The sequence below is a fragment of the Ceratotherium simum genome, chromosome X, assembly GCF_057802395.1.
Source record: "Ceratotherium simum simum isolate JZ-2026a chromosome X, ASM5780239v1, whole genome shotgun sequence".
In the NCBI taxonomy this organism is placed as follows: Eukaryota; Metazoa; Chordata; class Mammalia; order Perissodactyla; family Rhinocerotidae; genus Ceratotherium; species Ceratotherium simum.
In genome coordinates this window covers 62,461,914-62,488,670 of record NC_141940.1, presented here as the reverse complement: position 1 = coordinate 62,488,670, position 26,757 = coordinate 62,461,914, and positions in this window count along the sequence as shown.

Sequence of the window (26,757 nt, the reverse complement as noted above, 5' to 3'; positions counted from 1 at the left end):
ATTTATACCAAGTGAATGTCAATTACCTCATGGCAAATGAAGCTTTTACTATAGTTCAATTAAAGAAAAGTTAGAGGAGTACTGAATAATGTCACAGAACATAGTAATATAGAAATGTTAAGCTTAAATAATCCTGGGGAATATCTTTCACTTACATATTCAAATTACATATTCTTCTTTGTATATACCAAACAGTAATTCTTCATTAGCAGTAAGTAATTAGTAGCAATTACTCAGTAAGGAAGGTTTTGTTAAATGTTATTTTCATAGCTTTTAGTATTGTAACTTAAGGTGCTAATAAATTGATTCATCAAAATAATGGATTTTTTAAAAGAAAGTTTATTGTTTAGTTTAAGCAAATAGCATTATCTATCACATTAAATTAATAGTATCAATTTTATCTAATTTATTTCATAGTTTTGTTTGTAATTAATTTTTAATTTGCTTTGCAATTTTTGCAATATTCATATCAAAGTTATAAATGTAAGGAATTTATACTTAGTTTTTGTTTGTATTCATTTAAATACTAAAGTAATATGAAAAATAATTTAAATAAACATTAAGTGTCAGCAATATTGGCTTTTGAAATGGACCATTTCTGAAATTTGAGAAGCTTTGGCATGGCAATTAATACCTTGGGTTCTGGAGTCACATAGATATGAGTTCTAATAATTGTTTTACTGCCAGCTAGTTGTGTGACTTTGGACATTACTTAATCTTTTTAACCCTCAGTTTCCTCACCTATGCAATGGGAGTAATTATAGTACTGATCTCACAGGGTTGTTGTGAACGTTAAATATTATAATGTATGTAAAGTATTTATCACAGTGACTAGCACATTGCAAACATTCAAAAATATTAACAATTAAGAGATGTTATCATGAAAAATAGCAATATTTCTCACAATGAACCTGGATTTAGCCTCAAAATCCCTGTCCACAGCCACTACAAATCTACTGGGGGTGGTTCTCCAGTTGAAACCTACTTGCCATTTCCAGATTAGTTGTCATATCCATACCATTGGATAAATGATGCTCAGAGCCAGTGATTAATAAAGAAAGTCCTATTGTGTATTATTCTGGCAGTTATATATAGTAATCTTTATGCCTGCTCTATAGTGGCATACTTTGATATTTCCCTGGATTAACCTACAGGTAAAATGTTGATATAATCACTGGTTTGCATTTGGCAAGATTGTTTATCTTTAAATAATAAGCCTATAATTCCTTTTCCAGCTATATGGAAAACGAAATAATTTGAAAATCTTCCGTCTACCATACATTTAGAAATGTGGATATAATATATTAACCTCCATATAAGAACTCATAAGAAAATGAAGAAATGCCTGTAGCCCCAAATAGAAAAGAAACTCAAAATGAGTGCGATAACTAAGAATTGATGCTGCAGCTGCCCTGGGGGTAGTTGATTGGTCTCAGTAATCAAGGGGTGTGAGTTTTAGTGGCCTTGGGTTAACACAAGTGGGTAATTGGAATGAAGATTCCTACCTAAAGCCAGGAATCATATAGAGCCAGAACCTCAGTGAAAACATAGACTATAAAAACTCCATTCACCAGTATAAGAAAAGATAACAAGGAAGTTTTTCATTTTATTCTCTGCTCTGAGTCACAAATAAAAAGTCTTCTGTAAAAATTCATACCAATAGGTGTGCCTTCATCTGGTTTGGGGATTTGAATTTATGTTATCTGCCAAGTCCTGCCAATAAGTTAACACAAAAGTGTCCTTAGATTGGTAATACCCCTGCATTGTTTGGCAGGAGCAATATAAACTTCACTGAAGCAACACACTCCCAGCTAGACAAGAGGATTTCTAGAGATCATTGATTCTCAGTATATGTTCCAGGGATCAGCAGCATCAGCATCACTTGGAACTTGTTATAAATGCACATTCTTGTGCCCCAACCAAAATCTACTGCATCGAATTCTAGGTTGGTGTCTAATGATCTCTGTTTTAGGAAACCCTCTAGATGAGTTTACTACATTCTCAAGCTTGAGAACAACTGCCCTAGAACCTACAATTCCAAATCATAAAACTTTCCATAAAACAACATGTCATAAGCAACTCAACTCCATCTGACCTACACCAGGATTCAGAACAAACTTAATGTCACACTGCATGACTTAAAGAATAGGCTTCATTAAGAAAACTTATATAAGCCAAAGAAACTTACATTTGCAAGAGAAGAAAAGGTATGGGTCCCCTTGATCTAGCATCACCTAGAAAAGTTTACCAGGACCTGGGAATATTATCCCATAGTGTGGGTCTATAACTCAATAAAGGAACATAATTCTCCTATAATTCGGCCTTCCTATAGAGCCAGTGTGAAAAAGCAGTCTTGTCAGGGGAGAGCTACATAGACTTCTAGACACGAGGCAGTCTCGATTTAGAGGGTCAACTGTATAAAAGAACTGTCTTATAATGCTAGCTTCCCAGAATCTGGAGAACTTGGTGTCAACGGAGTGCCTGTTTGGTGGAAAGAAGTACAGGTCTAGGGAGAATCTGGGCTTGGATGCAAGCTCCTCTTCTGGGAAAAGGGGGAACCTCTGGTCCCAATGAGCTGTTTGTCAAACCAATTTAGAGTGAGCTCCCAGAGTCATTTTCAGACAATTCTGTTTTTTTTTTTTTTCAGGAAAATTAAATTTTAAGTTGTTTGAATTCTGACAACTGACATAAGCATGATGCCGGGTATTTCATCAAAACGGATGTTTATTTTATGAAATCAATAACTGTTAAAAATCTTAAGTAAAAAAGAGTGAGAAGGAAGAGGAAGAGGAGGAGGAAGAAGAAGAACTCAGAATAAAATCATGAAATAATGAGAGTTTTAAAAGAATTTTTATAATAGAAGCCTCTATTGTATTGCTAAGATCGTTTTTATAATTGAAGCCCCTGCCATACAATCCTGTTCTTTACATCACAATTACTGAAGAGAAAATTAATAATCTGGATGATAAATCTGAGAAACTTATCCATAGTGCAGCACAGAAAATAAAGAGAAGCAAAATATGAAAGAGAGGTTCAGATACTTAGAAAATTGAATTTGAAAGTCCAACAATCAGAGGCTCTGAGTTACAGAGGAAAGAATGGAGAAAATAGAGGAGGATCAGTATTCAAAGAAAAGAATGGCTTATAGTTTTCCAGAATTGACGAAAGACGCAAATACTCAGAAACAAAAATTAGAGTTAAAACTGAGAAGGATAAGCGGAACTAAATTCAACCTATACACATCATAGAGAAACTGCATATCAAATACGAAAAGAATATCTTGCAAGTGATCAGAGAGAAAAGATAGATTACCTACAAATAAAAAAAAGACTTCTCAATAGCAGTTATAGAAATTAAAAGTCAATGAAACATCTTCAGTTTTGAAAAAAATAACTGTCTACCTAGAATTTTATATCCAGGTAAATTATTATTCAAGAGTGAGGACAAGAATTAACTATATAACATCAACAACCCATTAGATAGTATAAAAACAAGGAACAACTAAAGTACTGGAAAATATGGCAAAATAGTAAAGAATGATTGGAGTTAAAGCATTCTAAGGTCCTTATACTATTCAGAAGGAGAATAAGGAACAGAGATATTGATTGACTTTAGATATTGTTAAGTCAAGTAGGTATGCCAATTTTTTTAAAGGATCATCAGAAGAAGAATGGAAATATAGAATGTATTTCAACACCAGTAGAGGGAAAAAAAGATAATGTAATATAAGGTAGAAAAGGAAGTGAAAGGAAGCATAGAAAAAGCAGAATAAATAGAAAATAGAAGACAGGAAAAATAAATCTAAACATGTCAGCCATAACAATACCTATAAATGGACTACACTCAGCAATTAAAAGGCAGAGATCGACAGATTTGATAAAAAAATAAATTAGTTATAAATTATTTGTGAGAGATACCCCTAAAACATAAGCACACAGAAAGATTCAAAATAAAGAGGTGGAAACAAAGAGGCCGGGAAAATATACAAAAGAAAGCTGATGTGGCTATGTTAATATCAGACAAAGCAGATTGTAAGGCAAAAAATACTATTAGTGATAAATAGGGTCAGTACATAATGATAAAATGAACAATTTACCAAGAAGGTAACAGTTCTAAAAGCTGAGTGCACTTAATAACATAGCCTCAAAATATCTAAAGCAAAATTGAAATAATTACAAGGAAAATATGACAATTTACAATCATAGCGGAATATTTTAAGACTCCTTTCTCAATAACCCTTCCTAAAGCTTTTCTATGATTTTCCATTCAATTTGCTTATTTCATTCTAGTAGGCATACCAAAATTTTAACGTTTAACAAAAAGAAAATGTAACTATATGATACTAGAAGTTATCTTAGCATGGTGGGATTGTAGTTTATTATTTTTCACTTTAATTCTGGTATTTCCAAAATCTCCTGTAATTCATACATATTATTCACTCTTGTATAATAAAAATAAAGTAATAAGCTTTTTGCAAATGAACAGAAAGTAGAAATGATTGTATCCCTAGCATTTAAGGCTTGGTAAAGATTAGACATTGATTAAGAATTGGTTGAACTATAATTGGGGTCATTTGAAAAAAACTGTACAGTAATGGAAAGAACACTCTTCTGAGAGATATGGGTTTAGTAGGGCTCTGCTATTTACTATCCATACAGTTTTCAGAAATTCAGTGTAAGCTAAAATTTCCTTACTCTAAAATGTAAAGAATAAACTCTTTCCTGACAACGTTATAAGACTGTGAGGATCAAATGCATGCAAACACGCTTGGGAAACAATAAAATACTATAAAATGCAGTATACTATTAAAATTAAACCCAGCTGCATAGTAGTTCATTCATCCCCTTGCCATCATGTCCACATTTTTTTGGGGGGGGGGAATCTGCATTTTTTGATGTCATAATAGTTTATAACATTGTGAGATTCCAATTGTACATTATTATTTTTCAGTCACCATATAAATGCACACTTTCACCCCTTGTGCCCCACCCCCATCTCTCTTCCCCCTGATAACCACCAAACTGTTCTCTCTGTCCATGTGTTAGTTTGTATTCCACATATGTGAGAGGTCATACAGTGTTTGTCTTTACCTGTCTGGCTTATTTCACTTAACATAATACCCTCCAGGTCCATCCATGTTGTTGCAAATGGGATGATTCGGTCTTTTTTATGGCTGTGTAGTATTCCATTGTATATATATGCCACATCTTCTATATCTAATCATCTGTTGATGGACACTTGGGTTGATTCCACATCTTGGCTATAGTGAATAATGCTGCAATGAACATAGGGGTGCATAAGCGTCTTTGGATTGTTGATTTCAAGTTCTCTGAATAAATACCCAGAAGTGGGATAGCTGGATCATAAGGATTTCTATTTTTAATTTTTTGAGGTATCTCCATACTGTTTTCCATAGAGGCTGCACCAATTTGCATTCCCACCAGCAGTGAATGAGGGTTCCCTTGTCTCCACATCCTCTTCAACATTTGTTATATTTGTCCTAGTGATTATAGCCATTCTCACAGGTGTAAGGTAATATCTTAGTGCAGTTTTGATTTATATTACCGTGATGATTAGTGATGTTGAACATCTTTTCATATGCCTATTGGCCATCTGTACATCTTCCTTGGAAAAATGTCTGTTCATATACTCTGTCCATTTTTTGATCAGGTTATTTGTTTTTTTTTTTGTTGTTCAGATGTGTGAGTTCTTTATATATTAAGGAGAGTAACCCCTTGTCAGATATATGCTTTGCAAATATTTTCTCCCAGCTGGTGGGTTGTCTTTTCATTTTGATCCTGGCTTCATTTGCCTTGCAGTAGCTCTTTAGTCTGATGAAGTCCCACTTGTTTATTTTTTCTTTTGTTTCCCTTGTCTGAGTAGACAGGGAATTTGACAAAATCCCTTTATGACCAATGATGAATAGTGTACTCTCCATATTTTCTTCTATGAGTTTTATAGTTTCAAGTCTCACCTGCAGGTCTTTGATCCATTTTGAGTTAATTTTTGTGTACGGTGAAAGAAGATGGTCTACTTTCATTATTTTGCAAGTGGCTGTCCAGTTTTCCCAGCACCATTTATTGAAGAGAATTTCCTTTCTCCATTGTATGTTCTTTGCTCTTTTGTCAAAGATCAGCTGCCTGTAGATGTGGGGTTTTATATCTGGGGTTTCAATTCTGTTCCATTGATCTGTGTGTCTGTTTTTGTACCACTACCATGCTGTTTTGAGTACTATCGCTTTGTAGTATGTTTTGAAGTCAGGAATTGTGATGGCTCCTGCTTTGTTCTTTTTTCTCAGGATTGCTTTAGCTATTCGGGGTCTTTTGTTGCCCCATGTGAATTTTAGGATTCTTTGTTCTATTTCTGTGAAGAATGTCATTGGGTTTCTGATTGGGATTGCATTGAATTGTAGATTGCTTTAGGTAATACGGACATAACTATGTTTATTCTTCCAATCCATGTACATGGGAGATCTTTCTATTTCTTTATGTCATCATCGTTTTCTTTCAATAACGTCTTATAGTTTTCATTGTATAGCTCTTTCACCTCTTTGGCTAAATTTACTCCTAGATATTTTAGTCTTTTTGTTGTGATTGTAACTGGGATTGTATTCTTCAGTTCTCTTTCTGTTAGTTCATCGTTAGGGTATGGAGATGCAACTGATTTTTATGAGTCGATTTAGTACCCTGCAAACTTGCTGTAGTTGTTGATTATTTCTAATAGTTTTCTGATGGATTCTTTAGGGTTTTCTATATATAAAATCATGTCATCTGCAAACAATGAGAGTTTCACTTCTTCATTGCCTATTTGGATTCCTTTTATTCCTTTTTCTTGCCTAATTGCTCTGGCCAGAACTTCCACCACTATGTCGAATAACAGTGGTGAGAGTGGGCACCCTTGTCCTGTTCCTGTTTTCAGAGAGATGGCTTTCAGTTTTTCCCCATTGAGTATGATGTTGGCTGTGGGTTTGTCATATATGGCCTTTATCATGTTGAGGTACTTTCCTTCTATACCCATTTTGTTGAGAGTTTTTATCAAAAAAGGATTTTGCATCTTGTCAAATGCTTTCTCTGCATCTATTGAGATGATCACGTGGTTTTTATTCCTCATTTTGTTAATGTGGTGTATCACATTGACTGATTTGCAGATTTTGAACCACCCTTGTGTCCCTGGTATAAATCCCACTTGATCATGGTGTATGATCTTTTTAATGTATTGCTATATTCGGTTTGCCAATATTTTGTTGAGGATTTTTGTATCTATGTTCATCAGTGATATTGGCCTGTAATTTTCCTTCTTTGTATTGTCCTTGCCTGCCTTTGGTATCAGGGAGATATTGGCCTTGTAGAATGTTAGGAAGTGTTCCATCTTTCTCTATTGTTTGGAATAGTTTGAAAAGGATAGGTATTACATCCTTTTTGAATGTTTGGTAAAATTCTCCAGAGAAGCCATCTGGCCCTGGACTTTTATTTTTTGGGAGGTTTTTTATTACCATTCCAATCTCTTTACTTGTGTTTGGTCTATTCAGGTTCTCTATTTCTTCTTGATTCAGTTTTGGGAGGTTGTATGAGTCTAAGAATTTATCCGTTTATTCTAGATTGTCCAATTTGTTGGCACATAGCTTTTCATAGTATTCTTTTATAATCCTTTGTATTTCTGTAGTATCCATTGTGATTTCTCCTCTTTCATTTCTAATTTTATTTATTTGAGCCTTCTCTCTTTTTTTCTTGGTGAGTCTGGCTAAAGGTTTGTCAATTTTGTTTATCTTCTCAAAGAACCAGCTTTTTGAACCATCCTTTCTACTGTTTTTTTGGTTTCAATTTCATTTATTTCTGCTCTAATTTTTATTTTTTCCCTCCTTCTGCTGACTTTGGGCTTTGTTTGTTCTTTTTCTAGTGCTGTTAGGTGTAGTTTAAGATTGGTTATTTGGGATTTTTCTTGTTTGTTAAGGTGGGCCTGTATTGCTATGAATTTACCTCTCAGGACCGCTTTTGCTGCATCCCATATGTGTTGCTATGGTGTATTTTCATTTTCATTTGTTGCCAGATATTCTTTGAATTCTCCTTTAATTTCTTCAATGATGTATTGGTTGTTCAGTAGCATGTTGTTTAGTCTCTACATCTTTGTCACTTTCCGAGCTTTTTTTCTTATAGTTGATTTCTAGTTTCATAGCACTACGGTTGGAAAAGATGTTTGTTATGATTTCAATTTCTTAAATTTATAGAGGTTTGCCTTGTTTCCCAACATATGGTCCAGCCTTGAGAATGTTCCATGGGTGCTTGAGAAAAATATGTAATCTTTTCTTTTTGGATGGAGTGCTCTCTCTATATCTATTAAGTCCCTCTGGTCTAGTTTTTTGTTTAAGTCCACTATTTCCTTATTGACTTTCTGTCTGGATGATCTATCCATTGATGTAAGAGGGGTGTTAAGATCCCCTACTATTATTGTGTTGCTGTTGATATCTCCTTTTATGTTTCTTAATAGTTGCTTTATGTACTTTGGTGCTCCTGTGTTGGGTTCCTATATATTTATAAGTGTTATGTCTTCTTGGTGGAGTGTCCCTTTTGTCACTATATATTGCCCCTCTTTGTCTCTCATTGCTTTTTTTTATCTTGAAGTCTACTTTGTCTGATATAAGTATGGCAACACCTGCTTTCTTTTGTTTGCTGTTAGCTTGGAGCATCCTCTTCCATCCCTTCACTCTGAGCCTCTGGTTGTCTTTAGAGCTGAGATGTGTTTCCTGGAGGCAGCAAATTGTTGGGTCTTGTTTTTTAATCCATCCAGCCACTCTGTGTCTTTTGAATGGGGAATTCAATTCATTTACATTTAGAGTGATTATTGATATATGAGGGCTTAGTTCTTCAATTTTATCTCTTGTTTTTCAGTTGTTATGTGTTTCCCTTGTTTCTTGTCCCATGTATTTTCATCATGCCCACTTTTATGTAGCAAATCTCTGGTCATAAAATCCTTGCTGTGTGTTAACATTGAAACCAGATACAACATACAGCATCAAGAAGTAACAAGTCCTTCTGAGTATCGTCATAGGTGGCTCATGTAGAAGTGATGTGGAGGCAAGCATTTTTCTGGTTTACTCAGATTTAACAAGGATTGTCTTGATGCATCAGCAAAACAACACATAACAGTTCCTCCAGTATCCCTCCCACAATATCAAGTAGAGCAATTTGCATGAAGCTGAGCCCATTATGAGGCTTTATCTACCTGGTATGATTTTGTTGACACTGGGAAGACAGCAGTGGCGATACTAATGAAAATAGACCCTTATACAAAATTTCATAGGCACTTCTTCTCACATTTCACAGTAGACTTCTGAATAAAATAAAGAGAATCCACTTTTGAAAAGTGGATTTGGCTAAGCAAATAGCATTCCTTTTGTGGAGAAGGATGGGTAATTGGTGGAAATAAGAGGAAAAGTAGACTGAATTTAGTTCTGAAGTTCAAAACTGTATGCTATGGAATGCTGACACTCATAATGACTTGTCTCTGTATCTTTTCTACATCTGAGAAGGGGGTTGGAGGCACTGGAGCACTATCTTCTATAACCTGAAACACACACATCACCATCACCATCATCACCATCACTATCACCTTCATCACCACCAGCCCTGTGTCAAAAAGCAATAAGCTCATGTCACAAGCTAATTTTCCAAATAGTGACCCCTTTTTATCCATTGGCCACTGTACATTTCACTGACTTCTTTGGCTCAATATTATGACTGGAAGGTAGCTCTTTGATACCAAATCTTCTCAAACACTACTTAAACTGTTTTCTGAAGCCAAGCAATTCCAAATGTACTTTATTTCTTATTGGCTTGAGACTTGCAAGTGTGGTCTCATTTTAAGTTTATGAGTAAAATTTGAAATGGACTTTCAGTACTTCCAGGTGATCCTACTATAATTCCTAGTCCATCTTCATTCTCTGTTTCCATGGTTCAAAAAGCTGTTTCACACCTTCTTCTCAAACATCCAATATTGCCTTCCCCTTCATCACTATACACTGCTTAACAGGCCTCTTATTTCACTGAGAAAATAGAACTTCTCTGAAGAGACCTATCACAAGTTCTTACCACCACATTTACCCATCTCACTGTATCTGCACCCACATAATCTGCTTTACTCCGATTATGGACTTTACTCCTGCAAATAACTTCTTTCCTGCATCATCAATTTATCCCTGTACACTAAGTTCACAACCAACAAACATGTTGAAATTTCTCACATCTTAAACATTAATACCACCACCAACAAAAACAACTTCCATAGACCCCAAATCCCTTATCAGTTACCACTTCTTCATTCCTTTTCTCTGATAACCTTTGCAGCAAACCCTCATTCAAAACTGTTTTCTACACTTACTCTCTTAACTTTTTACACATCTTATTTTCTTCCAAATACACTCTAATTAGATTTTGTTCTCATCACTCCATTGAAACCTCATGTTGTGATCCCCGGTGACCTCCACATTTTTCAAATGCAGAGCCAATTCTCATCCATATTTTCTTTGATCTTTTAGCAGAATTTGGCACAGTTGATCACTTTCCTGTTGTTGAAGTACTTTCATCACTTGGTTTCATGTAGGGCGGTGTATTCTGGTTTTCCTCATACCTCATTGGCAGCTCCCTCTCAGTTTTTTTCATGGTTCTTATTCCTCCTTCACATTTATTAAATATTGTAGGCTTCCTATTCTTTTCTATCTAGTCTCATACTCTTGGTGATTTCATTTTTTAATGGTTTTAAATACTATTTATATGCTGATGACCCCCAAATGTATCCAAGCCTAGGCACTTCCATAAGCTATAGTCTCCTATATCCAACTGCCTTGGAAGTACCTTATTGTTGCCTAATAGGCATATCAAATTTAACATGTCCAAAATACAACTCTTGACTGCATCACCACTCCCCATCTATCTTGTTCGTCACTGAGTGTTCCTCATGTCAGTGAACCACTCACTTAGTTGCTTTGGTCAAATACTCAGAGGTCATATTTTATTCTTCTCTTTCCCTCACAGTCTACATCTAATCCATTATCAAATTCTATTTGCTCTTCTTTAAAAATATATCTCAAGTGTATTTTCTCACTTCCTCAACTGTTACCTTATCCAAGCCACTGTCCTCTAATCTAAACTATAGATTATAATATTAGTATCCTAAGTTGTCTACATGGCTGCATTCTTGCCCCAGTATAGTCAATCTTCCATAATACTGGTAGAGAGATCTTTTAAAAATATATAAATTAAATCATGTCAATCCCATGCTCAAAACTCTTCAAAGATCAAACCCAGTGGTTATCTACTGTGCTGAGGAAAAAAATACAAACCCCTTGTTGTGGTTTACAAGGTCCTACATGATATGGCCCTTCCCTAGCTCACCGACCTCATCTCCTACCATTCTCTTCCTCACTAGGACCTAGCTACATTAACCTTCTTGTTGTTGCTCAAACCCACCAAACTTATTCTCACTTTTACGTCTTTGCTCTTGCTGTAATGTTCTTCTCTCAGAGTGTTTCATGGTTCATTCCATGAGCCAGTACCTTCTTTTGCTCTAATTTTATTTTCTTAGAGAAGGTTTTCCTTATGACCTTCCCTAACTAAAATGGACACACTTCACCACCTCTCTCTTTATTCTCTTTTAATTTAAATTAATATTTTATGTTTAGTTGTTAACTGTCTGCATATCCTATAGATTATAAGCTCCGAGAGGCAGGTACTTTATTCATTGCCAAGTCACACAGCATATTATAGATAGTCAATAAATATTTCTTGAATGAATGGGTTAATGAACATAGTAGGTAAAATGGGGATGTTCAACAACAAATAGTTACCAAGCTCCAAGATAAAGGAGTATACAAAGATAGACTAATGCATGAATAAACATTTATCCTGTAAGGCAGAGTGTGATTAGTGCTGCAAGAGAGACACAAGCAAAGAACAATGCTTGGCACGTAGTAGTTACCCAATAATAATTATTTTTTCAGCTTTATTGAGATATAATTGACGTATAACATTCTGTAAGTTTAACATGTACAATGTGATGATTTTGTATATGTATATATTGTGAAATGATTACCACGATAAGGTTAGTTAACACATCCATCACCTCGCATAGTTACTTTTTTGTGTGGTGAGAACATTTAGGATTTACCCTTTTAGCAATTTTGAATTATACAATACAGCATTGTTAATTATATTCACCATGCTGTACATTGGATCCTCAGGACTTATTCATCTACTAACTGGAAGTGGATATCTTTTAACCAACAACTCTCAATTTCCCCCACCCTATAGCCCCTGGAAACCAGCAGTCTACTCTTTGTTTTTACGAGTTCAGCTTTTTTATATTCCACTTGAGATTAAGATCATATAGTATTTGTCTTTCTCTGTCTGACCTATTTCATTTAGCATAATGCCCTAAAGATTCACCCATGCTTTTGCAAATGGCAGGGTTTCCTTTTTCATTGCTGAGTAATATTCCATTATATATATACCAAATTTTCAATAATTACTTTTGAATAAACAAATTAATCAATTAATATCAAGGGGGATTAGAATAGTTGAAGCTGATATCAGTCATATCCACTTCAAGATGAAAGAGTGGATAGAGAATTTAGAGACAAGAAGAAGGGAAAAACTTGAACCTGGTTGGGTTGAGGGGTTATAATTAAGAGGAAATAGTAGAACATAAAGTTTGGTGTTGAGGAGAAGTTTCCACTATCTACTACTTAGGGCCTTAGAAGATCAGTGTGATATAGTAAAGAATATATCCAGTCTTTGTCCCTGGTTCCTGGCACAGAGCTTCAAAAACCCTTGAAATTTCCTGAGTGATAGGAGCATCTTTGTTATGCTAATGAGATTTCCCATGGCAGCCCCTAAATAGTTTCAGGATGGGAGCTGGTCATCAGAAAAGCCAAACAGTTGATTAGAGGGTTCAGACTTTCAGCCCCCTGACATCCAGGGGAGGGGTGCTGGATATTGAGTTCAATCATATGGCCAGTTTTTAATCAATCATGCTTATGTAATGAAACCACGTATAAAAACTATGGACAATGAAACTCAGGGGAGCTACCTGGTTGGTGAATATATCAAGGTACTGGAAGGATTATGCAACCTAACTCTAGGGGAACGGAAGCTTCTGTGCTCAGAACTCTCCTAGACCTTGCTCTATGTATCTCTTCATTTGGTTATTAATTTGTAATCTTCATAATAAAATGATAATCATAAGTATAGAACTTTCTTGAGTTCTATGAGTCATTCTAGTGAATTGTCAAACAATTGTTAGAAGCCCAAAATTTGCAGTCAGCTGGGCAGAAGTGAGAGTATCCTGGGGACCCCACTTATGGCTGGCATCTAAAATAAAGGCAGTCTCGTTGGGGACCTTGCCCTTGAACTTGTGGGATCTGACACTCAGATAGATGGTTTCAGAATTGAATTGAATTATAGGACACCCAGGTGGTGGCTAAGAATTAGTGTCAGAATGCAATCAACATTCACAATATCTTTGCTACACAATCTGATATCTATTTGTTGTAAGGTAAACATTGTTGAAAACAATTGATTTTGGATATGTGAAGTTAACACCAATTTGTTATTTTCTTATTTAATTTTCCAATGAATTAACTGGTAAATTTGACACTGTGTGAGTTCCAATTTATATAGAAGTTGGCACCATGTTGATGTTAAATTAATGTTAAAAAGCAGCAACATTAAAACCACATGCACTCTGTAAGTCCTTTACAAAGCATGAGTCACTTCCCCTTGATTTAAATGAGCTTTTAAAGTTTTATGTGTTTAAAAGTTTGAAGATTTTTACTATTAATACTTATGAGAATAAATGCTAATATTTTAGTTAAAAGACCTTCTTTATTCCGAAGCAGGAAAGAAGAATAAATACCATAAAACACAAATTGGGAATATATTTTAAAATTGTTTTCAATTTTCTTGAGAATTTAAATCTTAGAGTGAGTCAGTATAAAATACCCACTACATGTTGTTTCAATTATAACCAACTAAAGAAAGATTGGTTGTCTTCATTAGTCATCAATTATTGTATACAAAATTAGTACTTGAACTGAGAAAGTGTATTAATTACATGGTCTTCCATTTAAAGTTACATATGAAGATCTTGTCAGATTAAATGCTGCCAAGGACACTGGCACTCAGCAGGAAGGTGCTTGTTACACATGCATTAAGGTACCCTTTCAAATGTCTTGCCAAAACGAATGCACCATTAGCACAACGTGCTTCCTTGCTCATGTTTATGCCACGTTGCTAGAGATTGGCATACCTTGAATGACCATTCTCTTTGCTGTCCTGCTGCCTTTGTCCTTCAGAAGCACAGATTGCTTCTGGTCTTGACCTGAGGATACTGCTATGTTTCATTTAATTGTAAGAGATACATATTCTTTGAGAAAAGTTATACCTGGAGAACAGAAAGGAAAAGTCTTTTCATCTTTGCTCCACCCCATTCCTGCCAGCCAGAGATGAGGTGTTGATATTTATTGTATATGTCAAAAGGAGTACTACACCTGACTCATGGATGTTCCAGCACTATAGGGTAGTATATTTGTCTTCCAGGGCTGCTGTAACTGCCACAAACTGAGTGGTTTAAAAACAGAAATATATTGTGTCACACTTCTGGAGGCTAGAAGTCCAAGATCAAGGTGTTGTGAGGGCCATGCTTCCTCTAAAAGCACCAGGAAAAGTTCTGTTCCAGGCCTGTCTCCTATCCTCTGGTAGTTTCTGGGCAACATAGCTCCCATCTTCATATGGCATTCTCTCCATGTTCATGTCTGAGTCCAAATTGCCCCTTTTTGTAAGGACACCAGTAGTAATGGATTAGGGGCCCTTCCCACCCCAGTATGACCTTATCTTAACTAATTACATCTGCAATGACCCTATTTTCAAATTAAGTCATATTCTTAGGTACTGGTGGTTAGGACTTCAATATATAAATTTTTAGGAGAATTAAATTTGGGGAAGGAATTAAAAGAAACATAGCCAATTCAAACCCATAACAGGTGGGAACTAGTAATAATAGTTACCACTTAGTGCATTTACTATGTCCCAGGCCCTATGCTAAGACATTTTTATGGAGTATATCATTTAATCCTTACAACCTCTATATGATTTAGGTACTGTTAAATCCCACATCATCTTATAAATGAGGAACTGAGTCTCAGAGAAGTTGAACTCAAGTTAGGAAGTGACTGAGCCAGGACTGAAACCCAGGCAATGTTACCAGAACATACACTATTGACCATTATACACTTCTAAAAACCTAGTGGTGTATATTGCCTTTGGACTGTGATGCAACACACTGTCCATTCCTCCCTTCAGAAATCCATGCCACTCAGTGCACACAAGAGTAATGGCCGCACCATCCAAAGATGATGTTCCTTATGGTACATAATCTAAACGCTGCTTTGTAGCATTTTCTTTTGCACCTTGGTTGCTATCTAATTTTCCCAACTAGGGTATATGTTCCTATAAGTGATGGATTGTGCCTTCTACTTCTTTTCTATACCCCACACAGACTAGCACAGTGTTGAGTCTTAATAACTAATTGTTGAGAGAAAAGTATGTCAGAAAACAAACTGTCGTGGCTATATGTTCTCTTCAATGGGTAAAAGACTTCTTTCAAAAATCTCCGTAGGAAACTAAATATGTGGTAACAATTGCCATAAAGTCGGTGCTAATACCTAAATGCTTTTTTCAACAATGGTGCTCTGATGTAAGCCTTTGCAATTTATTGAGTTTTGGGCCTTAAACTGTGGTTTCCCCACTGACCAGTCATGAGGTATTGAGTAGATTAAGGTATTTATCAATAACTATTTGGTTCAGATGTTTTAGTAAGTACATTTCTTAAGGCAAAAATTCCATCTTTTTGTTTTTGCAGAACATCGGGTAAAATGTAGGTATCTATTTTTAATTATAGCAATAATTAGCAATCTTATCTTTAAATTATTGTTATTTACATCACCAAGTTGCCAAGAGGGTAAGATTTATCTGAATCAGGCAAAAGAAAGAAAAGACACTAAAAGTACTTTAAAACTCACCTGAGTTTCAGTGCTGGTGATGCCCTTAATTTGTTTTGAGTATAGACAAGTCTTCCACGCATTTGGGAGCTTCAGTTTCTCCACCTGTAAAGAGAGAATGCTACCACCTGCCCTGCCTGATTCAGAGGGCTTTGTAAATGATAAAGCATAGTACAGACAGAAGGGATTAACATTATTGCTTCATTAAGACCTATCTCTAATATTTCAAGTCTTTAGGGGAATAATCTAATTTTTAAAGTTCAGATTGACATCAGAAACAGAATAGTTATGTTGGGATGAAAAGCACCTGCATCCTTGCAAAAAAAAAAAAAATCACATCTAAGCTCCACCTGGAAACAGCTTCTCATATGGAGTTTGCATTCACAAATACTTGGTAGAGAAAAAGTAATTGCCTCTCTGCATTTTATAATCCCATGTGTTCATTGTATTTATTTCTTTTTGTAAAGGACAGTAGAGCACCTTCTCAGATCCTTCAAATATGTCATAATGAAGAAGATGCATGCTCTTGAATGAATTTATGATGTTGGAGGCTAGACTCTTCTACAATTTGAAGTAAAGGGAAGGGATCTCACAGATTATACTGAGCATTACTCTGTGGGGATACAGATAAAAAAGAATAACAGCAGCTACGTCAGATATGCAGTTAAGGACATAGCTCTAAGTTTAGCCCCAAAACCCTCAGGAAAATAGATGTTAAAATAATACAAAATGTATGGTTGTAGAATTAAATTATATATATATACACACACAAAGCCATTCTGTAATTGATTTTCCCAAAATCTCTACTGGCAGAACACTAAGGCATATTGAGACAGCTAAAGCCCAGAGAGGAGAATCTAAAGCCCAGAAAGGGGAAATGACTTGCCAAAATCAACACAGCTAGCTAATGGAAGAATAGATCTAGAACTTTATTCACCTCAGAAGCAGATTTATTTCACCTCTATTTAGAAAACAGATTTCTAGAGAAATTATGGAGTTTTAGTGTTGAAAAAAAGTGCAGAGGCCCAAACAGCCTACCCCCTACCACAACTGCATCTCAAAGTTTTGGCAATCTTCTATTTTTAATTTCTAAAGTCCTCAGGAGGGTCTCAAAAATGTTAAGCACTTTTCTTCTCTTCCACATAGAACTAGGAGACTAAAAAACCACGAATATTGTAGTAGTGTTCCCAAAGAGGGACCATGTGTGTGTGCTCCTCTTTATTCCTGCCTCAGTACTATTCTTCTGACCACAGCCCCTGTTTTTCTCTTTGTGGTGCTATTGTTTGCCCCTAAATTCCTCTCAACATAGAGATAATTTAAACCATCCTTTGGTTCAGCAAAATAGCCCTTTGTCTCTCATCCCTTTAATCTGCCATTTGAAAAGGGAATAGAGAAGAAAAAAATAGCAAGGTACTTGTCTTTGGAAGATTACTTGCCTGAATGGTTAGAAGGAAGATCTTGAATAAAATACAACTTTTAGAAACTTCTCTGGACCTAAGAGAGACCATATCCATATGACATATTAGTAAGGTAACCACATAATTCTTAACTAAACTAGAAGAATTTTGAGAATGAAAGATGACACTAACCAGACAGGACACTTAGACAATAGGCATAAACTAGGACTGTAACTTTACCTGTAAAATGAGTAGAAACATAGCAAGAACATATTCAAATGAAGTCCCTAGATTATGTGTTCATCATCTTACTTAGAGACCTGAACTCATTTAAGAATCTCAGGAAAGCTATGGACCTTCTCCCCAGAAGACTGAAGATAGGCTTATATGTACAACGTTTTAGAGTAGGAAGTGACAAACTAAAGCCCATGGGCCAAATCTTGCTCATGGTATGTCTTTGTAAGTAAAATTTTTTTGAGACATAGCCACACTCACTAGTTTATAAATTGTGTATGGCTACTTTTGCACTATGATGGCATAGTTGAGTAGTTGCAACACAGACCCTATAGGTGGCAAAGTTGAAAATAGTCATTTACGCATTGGTGTTTTCAAATTAAGTCAGAAGGAGAACGTCAAATACTGTATGATCTCACTCATCAAGTAGTAGATAATAACAACAACAAACAAACACACAGAGACAGAGATTGGATTGGTGGTTACCAGAGGGGAAGTGGGGAAGTAGGAGGGCGAAAGGGCTAATTCGGCACGTGTGTGGTGATGGGTTGTAATTAGCATTTGGGTGGTGAACATGACGTAATCTACGCAGAAATAGAAGTATAATGATGTACACCTGAAATTTATACAATGTTATAAACCAATGTTACTGCAATAAACAAAAAATTAAAAAAGAAAAAAAAAGAAAATAGTCATTTACTATCTGGTCCCAGAAAAAGTTTACCGATTCTATTTTTTAGAGAATTATTATCATTTATAATAAATACTGGGCTAAAACTAAAAACATGAAGCTTAACTGAATTATATGGAAAGTCATGCATTTAGGTTCAAAAAGATCGATTTCATATAAAGAGAATTGAGGAGACTTATCGTAAAAGCATTGGGGAGTTGAATTGACAACAAGTTCAATACGAACCGAACAGCACATCATGGCCTCCTGCAAAACTCATGCTATCTTAGACTACATAACTAGATGTATAGAGTTCAAATCAAATCTAGAATGTTGTACCACATTTTTAAAAGGGCATTAATAAACTGAGTCAACCAGAGATAGGTAGCTGAGTTGATAAAAAAAAATCTGTACCTATATTGCATGAGGGACTGTGAAAAGTGTCTTCAAGTATTTGAAAGAGCTGGCATGTGCAGAAGTGACTGGGGTGTCAATATGAACTAGACTAGATTAAAAAAAAGTATGTTCTAATTTTTCAGCCTCCGTTCTGACTCAAACAGTCTATGATCCTACATGTTAAGCAAATACATAATGGGACTGTCCTGACATGCTGTTTCCTCTTGGAGATTAGGATATCTATTAAAATAAGCTATCTTTGTAAATATCTTAAATAAATACACTCTTAGTTCTGTAAAATTTAAAAGTATTTTCAGTTTAAGAAGTGCAAGTGAGAGAATAAGAGAAAAGATAGATACTTTTAATATATTACAGAAAGAAATAGGCCTTAGAGAAGGTCTTTCTCACCACAGATTTCTTTGGCAGCAAATGAAAAATTAGTGAAACATGATTTTGATCATTAGGAGCCTATATTTCATTCAAATCAATTGGAAAGGACATTATCATTTTTCATGTGACAGATATAATAATGAGCTTAGATTAATTACTGTATACGATATCTCAACACAGTCACCATTATCAGAAGGACTGCTAAGGGAGTAATGGAAAAAAGCCTGGCAATATTATTCAGGATTTTATAGACAAAAATCGTAACCTGGAAAGAATATATCCATATTATTTATAAGAAAAAACTTTAGTCAAACAATAAATATGCACTATCTTTTGAAGCATAGTATTTAAAAAATCAATATAGACTTTTGACACCTCTTTAGCTCCCTCCCCAGATAATGAGCACTGCTGCTTTGCTCATGGTTAATGTCCTGAACCCTTTTGCTTCTTCCTTTTTTCTCGGTCCATTCCTGAACTCGAAGAGTGTTCTGTCTCTAGCACTTTCCCCTTATTTCTGATTTTGACACTGCCCCTCTGAGACTGACCTTGAATATCTTCCTTGGCTCAGATTTGACACACCTAGCCAACTATGTTTTTAGCTACTAGGAGTTGCAATCTATCCAATAAACCCCCGCCACTGATGTTCTAACCTAACAGCAGTCCATGTGGCCATCATTCCCTCTAGGTTTGTCCTGACACCTGAGGAAGACCATGGGACAGAGATAACAAATGTAAATATATATATGTTGCTCTCCAGCTAAAGGGACATACTGTTTTAAAATGTACATGAGATTTATTTTAATCAGGTATGGCAAGATGTGGCAGACACAGAAATGACTGCCATGAAGAAGTTTTTATACTTACAAACTCCTAGAAACAGGTGACATAGTATGCCACCAGGGTGGCCACCCAAGAAATCACCAGGGTCAGTCAGGAGGCAGAGGCAAGGGGGAAAACATGGGCAAGAATCTTTATTATTGTTTCTGTGGGAAGGAACTGGTAAGGCAGAATAGGCAGGTTAGGGATTAGTTAGGATAATTTTAGCAGGCTCTGGGGCATAGGAGCTGTCCCTAGTTGTCTGCTACCCGTCCCTAAGGTGATTAGGGCAAACTGAATAGTGGCCTAGAGTATGAGAGCCCTATAAAGGAGTTGGTTGGGGAATGGGCTCTAGATTGGTTGCTTTGTATGTGAAAGGCACACTCACCAAAGAGTTGTTTACTACCTCTAAGAATGGGCTAACACCGGGAGGGGCAGTACTTCTAGGATCAACAAAGCCCCAGATGTCAAAGCATCAGAAACACATGGTTAATATACACATCCATAACTAAAAACTTTGGATTTATTTCTCAACGCAATAAGGAAGAACACGAACCATGGAGAATCATGAGGTGTCTCAGCAAGAGGGTATTAGAAATAACATATTCTAGGATTTGGGCTTTGGTTGGGTAATTTGGGGGAACATCTAAGGAAGTTTGCTCCATATTAGATGCTAGCAGAAAGCAGAAAAGAAGGGATTCTATGATTGGGTATCTCAGTAAATTTTATCTATGGGGAAAGGAGACACCAGTATGAAGAAAAAGCTGTAAATGGTAAAGAAGTAGTAATCATTCATTTTGGCTAAGAAAGGGAGTCCTTGGTATTTTGTGTGTGCACAGTGAACTTGTTTTTGTCTGTGCTTAGGCAAAATTATGAAATGGCTTTGCTTTGTCTTATTTTATTTTGGTCTCAGAATAACAATGTCTGAGGCTGAAATTCTATGAAATTGTTTATGTCTCATAGAAAATATCTCAGAAAAATATAAAGTGTGTGATTGGCTTATAGGCTAGTTTAGTTTTCTTTGTTATACCTTTGAACAGGTATTACTTTTATAGTAAGAATTATTATTTTAAAAAATAAAACAAAAATAAAACTGAAGCAATTGTGAACATGAGGTGGTACTATGTAACGAGACTTTTCAGATAACTCCTCAATATACATAGTTTTTTATATAGTAAGTTTGGATGAGGTAGAATGAGGTAAGAGCAATTATAGGCCATGTTTTGCAAAATGATCTTTTGGGGCAAATAGAGTATTATTTCTTAAAAAGAAAATAATCTTGTAATATTCTTTCTTTGTTTTTTCTCCTAATGGAAGAAGAGCTCAAGGGATTATGAATATCTATTCCACTGCTTAGTGACACCAAAGAAACCACTTCCTTTAAACAGGTCAAGAAAAAAAGAGATTTATGTATCAAAAATGTTTAATTATAAAGGAATCATCTGCAATTGTGTTTCAGCAATAATCTCTATTCTTACTAATATGTCTTCTCTGTCTCAAAAGCTGAAAGTATAAATAAAAAAATAATTACTAAAGCTACCAATGCCTTTTAGTTTTGGTAGAACAATGTGCCTTGATGTTGGAAATCAGGAAAAGAGAAGAGGAATGATCATTTTTATTGAAACATGAGTGTGGATGGTTCACAAGAAGAATAATTGAAAAGAAATTAGACACCAAGTGACTGTCAGGGTCTGCTTGTTTTCTCAGGAAGCCATGTTTTTAAATGAAGGGAAAAATGAGGAAAAGGTGGCAATCACATGCTAGAACTCCAGACCCTCATTGTAACACACCTCACAGGCTTTCACTGTATAAGAACTGATTCTACTTTTACCCATGGCAGCCTCAAAATATGGGCCTCAAAGAATCCAGATTACTTACATCCTCAAACTAAAGAAGTATCCCAAACCACTATAAAGGCTCTTGAATAATAACACCATTTCACATTATGAAATTTTACAGTTTACAAAGACAGATCCATATATACTCCTCTATACTTTCTGCACAGCAACTCTGCAAGGTACAGGAAGAAAGAGGCATTATCCTAAATTCTGGGTAAAGAAACTAAGCCTGAGAAAGTCTTCATGGTTTTCCCAAGGTAACCCAATTGTTATGTGATAAAATGAACATTCAAATCCAGGCTTTCTGATAGCATGCTCTGTGCTCTATTTACTTTGCTAAGGAGGAAAGTGAGTTGATTCTGGGGATCTGCAGAGAGATAGGCATAAAATGCATCAGAAGGGGCAGTGTCTACCCTCTGGAGATTAAACACGTTTTGAAACAGCTTTAATCTTAACTTTTGCTGAGTCAATTAGGCCTATTCAGCATTTTTCATGGACCATTCATTAGAGTCCAGGATATACCGGTCCCTTTGGTTATGTTACTTTCCAAGAGAGATCATTGCTAGTGGATTTGACATAAAGGTATCATGTGTAAGCAAAACACCTTGTGTGGCAAGGAAAGAAAAAATGATAGTATATTTATGGAACAGTTAGTATGTACCCAGTGTTTCACCCATTTTATATACATTTTTCTTAATGCTTACCACAACTATGGGAGGTGAGTACTCTTATTATCCCCTTTAAGCAGATGAGGAAACTGAAACCTACAAAAGTTAGGTAAATTGCACTAGATCAGACAGCTAGTAAATGCTAGAGTTAGGATTCAAACTAGAATTTATATGGCTCCAAAAATCATGCTTTTCCCACTATACAATTCTATATAAATGTAATAACTTGTTTTTGCAAGGTAATGTTTTATTTTCCAAACTACTTTTATATATTTTTACATAAACAATGTTATTGGCACCCCCCCCAAATATTCCCAACAATTGCTTCCTAAAAATAGGCACAGAAGGCAATATCCTCAATTGACAGATTAGGAACCTAAGAGTTAAAGAAGTCAAATGACCTGCCAAAGGCTTCACAGAGATACAGTTGATAGGGCCACAACTCAGTATAAGTGTTCTGTGCTTTTGGCGTTTAAACCATGCTGCCTAATGAAGAAGATAACCAATAAAGCAAAATAAGGCAAATTATATGAAATGGCAAAAAGGAAAAAGAAACTTTAGAGATAGAAAAACCATACATCACATCATCAACATAAATCAAAAGGAGCAATAATTTTTGAAGTTTTGGTATTGAATGAAATACAAAGAAAAAGAATATGTTAATCACATTTTTCAAATCTTTTAAAGATTTTAAATCTTTTAAAGATCTTAAAATTACATCTTTTAAAAATTTAAAGACACCAAACTAAAGTCCACTTTCATATTGTGAAAAAGATAAAGAGAAGGAAGAATATGGGGTTGGAAACAGAGGAGAGGCGACAAAGGTAACAGAGATACAAGGTAAGAAGAGAAAAAAGGGAGCAGTATTGGCTCAAGGAGGAAATCCTAGGACTGGTGGTTTGAAGTTACTGGGTGCAGGGTGGCTTTTGTTCCAGAAAGAATATTTTAATAATGAAAATTGTCCAAAAGTAGACTCCTAATTGCTGAATTCAATGGCCTCTTCTGAGTATTCACCAAGCTGAAGCCCTTTTCAACTTTTCTCAATATCCTTGTAATTAATCTTGTCTTCTCTACTTTTCTGTGATATGGGATTTTTCTGACTCTTCTTCTTCAGTGTATCAGGGCACTAGACTCAGCTTTGTTAATAATACATGCTGTGATCTTGGACAAGTCATGTCTCTCTGAAATGAATTTCTTCAAAATTAGAGTGTTGGAGTCCATGATCTTTAAGGTCCTTTACAGTTCTAGAGAGCCATAATTCTATAATCACCTCCTTTAATGTAATTTTTTCCAACCTTAAATCAGCATTTACCAATGGACTTTCTTATCTCACACTGCAAGCTATCATTTGGTAAAAAGGAATAACTTTCAAACCTCTGCCACTTTTCTGCCAAATACCAGACCTCTTTACGCAAACCTCTTCACCTGATGCCCCATAGACATCTCAGACAAACTCGTCTTCTCTGCAAATGTACTCTTCCTTCTATATCCCCTTGTGTCCTCAGTAATATCATAATCATCTCCAGGTCAAGCCTGTTAAGATCAATACCTTAGTAACATCTTCCATTCTCCCTCCACATGAAGTCAATTAACAATCCTATCAAGTTTAACTATGAAAATCTCTAGTATTCGTCTCACTACTGTTTTGCCAGTGCCCTGGTTTAGGTACTCACCTTTCCTAGTATTCAAAACTATTGCAACAGTTTTCTAATCAGCACACTCCACCTCTACCCCCACCCCGATCTTGAGCCCTTTCTTCCAAGCCATGCCTTGTTGCAGCCAGAGCTAACTTCCTTTATTACAGGCCTAATGAGGTTTGATGAATTAGCACTCATAAGACACTTAGAATGGTGCCTGTAGCATAGTTAAGTGCTATTTAAATATTGACTATTATTATAATGATTCCACTTTGCAAACAAACTTTGAGAACGTTCCTTGATATACAGAGAAAAAGTCAATGTTACTTAAATTAACATTTAAAGATCATTACAGTTTGATATCAACTTATCTTTCCAGTTGTATATTTCACTGGACAGGAAAATATTTTAATTGCCTGATTTTTACACATATCCATTTTTAAGGGAAAATTATCCAGCGCATGGTCACTGCTTTATTTTGTGTCAAGTGACCCTATCCTCCTCCTCCCCTCCCCTATCATTCATTGGCTATCTGTATGATGGTTAGGCATGCATCATACTGTAGAACACCCAATCTGGCTATCAGTCTATGTCATATGGCCTGTTGCAAAAAGATGAATTGGACCAAAGTCTGATTTTCTCTTTCTTAAGAATTTGAACTAACAAAGTTGGAAAGAATTTCCCAGTTAGCAGTAAGAAGGGGGAAAAGTGACAATAAAGGGAGAAGTAGGAATGGCCATGATGAGCCATATGCAAGATAAAGTTGGGTATGGGCAGAAACTAAGCGGCAGCAGAATACGTTGATTGAGATAGAGAAAAAAAAGAAGAGATCATTTATGCTGAGAGGTGATATGCCATAACAAACCAAGACCAACTGGTCCCTTAGAGAATTTGAAACGGTAGCTAGATCCTAGAGCTGCTTCTGTTTTGATGACTTCTCCATTTTAGTCCACATGCAATCACCATCCCCTTACTCTTGAGTTAATTTAAATGAATTTCTATTCCTTGTGACAAATACCCCATTTCAATTCTACCTTCACAAAGCTAACCCAGATTTGTTTACTCAGATTGAATCTCTCCTTATACAACAGCTCCAAAAGCACATTGTATCTGGTATCATTAAGCCTACTCACCTTTGTGTGAAAGTGGTGTATGTGTCAATCTCCCTGATTAGATTGGGATAGGCTTTTACTCATATGATGCTCTTTCAAGAGCTGATGCTCAGTAAGTACTTGAGTGATTGAAAGGCTGCAATGGAGTGAGTGAACTAGTAGTCACTGAGGTGTTCAAGCACAGGCCAGAAAACTTTGTCAGAGAGTGTGTAGAGGGTATTCCTGCATTGGGTAAGAGTAGACACAGAAGCTCACGAAGCTTTTTCTACTTAAAGATATTAAGATTCTATGTCCAGTGAAAGTAGATTTGTCAGTATAAGAGCAATTATCATGATGCTTTATGAGGGGACAAGGAGCCGATTACCACACTAAGAATCAGAATAATATTTATTAAATTTATGTTTGCACAGGGATAATCAGAGATGAAATCCATTGGGCCTTAGATTCTTGTCAAGGAATAATGTTCAGAATTTGTAATAAAAGAGAAATAGCTATGGCCATTTCCATGTGAATGGGAAGGAATGGTCTAGGGGAAAGATATTAAAATCAGAAGTTTTCCAAATGTGTAGGCAACATTCTTCATTGTTTAATTAAAATCTTACATGCGTAGGGAAAAGCCATTGAACATTGCATTGACTATTTCCAAACAAAAGGCTTCCTTTAAGTAACAATCTTCGTTAATTAAAACAAATTCTAAAGCCTAATACTATCTGAATACAAAGCAAAGTCACATTCTTTTCTAAGTGGTCAAGGAAACAGCTCAGATTTTTCTTGTTAAGTGTTTCCTTTGCCTTTAAAATATTTAAAAGCTGTTTTAATTTTTCATTTTGCCTTATTTCCCCAAATAGAACAGCAGTGTTCTATCATCTGTGGTGTTGGGAAATTTATCTTTGAGCTGTGGAAACTGTTGCTATAGGATATTATTGACTCTTAGCAAGATTTTTAAAAAAGGGTGAGATATATGAATTAGAATAGGTTCTGCAGGCACACTAGCTAGGATAAAATTACAAGGATTATTAATCCTTATGCTTTAGGTAATATGCTGATCACCAGCTGAGATCAGAAAGATATTTTCTTCCTTGGTATAGTACTTCACAGTTAGATTCATTGGGGGTGGGTGAGGTATGATTTTCAATGAAGCATCCAATTTTAGCCATGGTTGTACACAAAGCCAGACTTGGTGTCTCACTGGTTGGATCTGTTCTGGTTTCAGTGTTAATTAGACTGTGTAATGTGGCATTTTCAAGGATATAGAGTTTAAATCTGACAACCAGATTTCCATACTTTACTAATAAATCATTGTCTTTGCAATACATAATTATAGGAAGAATGCCTAACAGTGTCTGGTTAATATTTAAAAGTCTGTGTGACTAGTTGATGTCACTTTTTCACAAATTCTTTAATGAAACTACTATACATAAATTAACACTGTACAAAAATAGTAAAATGCGCTTGAAAAATAAAAGTCACTTAAAACATTTGTAGCTGTGAATTGATATCATCAAACATCTTTGAATTTAAGACGTCAAGGTTATTTTGATCTACAGTATA